The sequence below is a fragment of the Sinocyclocheilus grahami genome, unplaced genomic scaffold (assembly GCF_001515645.1).
Source record: "Sinocyclocheilus grahami isolate Dianchi unplaced genomic scaffold, SAMN03320097.WGS_v1.1 scaffold1780.1, whole genome shotgun sequence".
Lineage (NCBI taxonomy): Eukaryota > Metazoa > Chordata > Actinopteri > Cypriniformes > Cyprinidae > Sinocyclocheilus > Sinocyclocheilus grahami.
The window spans coordinates 106964-108965 of record NW_015506959.1 but is presented as its reverse complement, the minus strand read 5'-3'; positions in this window follow the sequence as shown (position 1 = coordinate 108965).

Below are 2002 nucleotides of genomic sequence, written 5' to 3'. Positions count from 1 at the left end.
CACACACACACACACACACACTCACTCTCTCTCTCACACACACACACACACACACACACACACTCACTCTCTTTCACACACACACACACACACACACACACACACACACACACACACACACACCTCACTCTCTTTCACACACACACACACACACACACACTCACTCTCTTTCACCCACACACACTCAAAATTTACATTTTTAAATAACATTTTTATTTAAGTGGTACAGTAAAACATAAATACTGAATGACAAGATATTTTACTGTTATAAAAACACTCATTCATTTAAAGTGTCAGAATAAATATGAAATAATTTTTTTCTCGATTGCTTAAACACATTTCTTTCTTCTTTTGTGACTCATTTTCTCTAAACTCTAAACACAAACCCATAACTTCTCACCCAATTCCCCATACTTCCTATTTTCAGGTCAAAATGAAGCTCTCCACTCAAAACCATACAATCTTGCTGAAAAACCCCAAACTTTGCCCTCAGACCTCAGAAACACACACACAACAACACAGTCGTACACACTCATGAGATCGGTTCAGAACACTGTTGCAGAAACCTTCTTTTGCCAATCAGGTGTCATTTTACAGCTCAGTGTCTCTTACAGTATACAACATCATTAGAGCAGATGCATGTTACAGTAAATATAGCAGATACGGTGAACTTCCACAATAAGCTTTACAGTAAGAAAATATTATTTTCATTACACTGCTGTAAAGAGATCTTACAGTACAGTAGATGAAAAGCACTAGACAGGACAAGCTCAAATACCAAAGAATTGCATAAGAACACAACAGAATATAGACTCATCTCTCAGTTCTGCAAAAATACAGTACATGTGAGAAGTACTGTACCTGGCTACAATAATATAATATAATATATAAAACGCTAAAGTTCTCTCATCTGAAGTACTGCTGTTCTGTCATTATATTTGATCTGTCAGTAGTGTTGAAAGCCTGTAGGCCAGCTGTCCTCATGCACAAGAGCATGATCAGCTACAGCGCTGTGTATTTCATCAGGAATAAATGTGCTTTGACCCCGTCCCCTTCAGTTTCTCCCCCTCCTCTTCCTCTCTGTCTCGCACTACCAGGATTCATTCTCACACAATCAGCTGAGCTCTTGTTCATATCATCCTGAGATTCTGAGCTGTGTGTCATCAGTTTAGCTGCTGAATGTTCACACATGCATACATGTGTGCTGTTTGAGTTTATATTGTGATTCTTGAGGTAGTTATATCGTGAGTTTGTGTTTTCTGAATGAGAACATGGTTAAACCTGTGCAAAACGATGCCGTTCTTGTGTAGAGTTTAGCTGAAAACACAACAGATGAAATGTGTTAAAGGTTTTGAGAAACGTCTTTGTTTCAGGAACTGTATGAATGGTTTGGAAATCTGTGCCAAACGAATCAGTTATAGTGCGTTAGCAATCGAGAAAAACTGTAAACGCTGGTCTAACTGTATACACTGACTATTTTTAAATCATTTATTATTGCTTTTGTTATGAATGTATGTTTTTTCCCTCTTGTTTATTACATGTGAAGTTTCGTGATAGCAGCTTTAACAGCCGTTACTGGACGGAGCAGAATTACGCTACCTTTCAAAGACACGCAGGGGTTTATTTAGCACCTAATGAGGCTCTCAGTGACCTGTGTCATGTTACGTTTCATTTTCATTCACTTTTTTCATTTCATTTATTTTTATTTATTTATTTTTTGGTGCATGAATATACCGTTCAATAGTTTGCAGTTCTGAAAAGTAGTCAAAAACACAGTAAAAACAGTGAAATATTATTAGAATGTAAAACAGATGTGTGAATATCTGTTAAACTGTAATGTATTTCTGTGATGCGCAGCTGTATTTTCAGCATCATTCCTCCAGTCTTCAGTGTCACATGATCTTCAGAAATCAGTATAATATGCTGATCTGCTGCTCGAGAAACATTTCTGATGATCATCAATGCTGAACACAGTTGTGCTGCTTCATGAAGTGTGGAAACC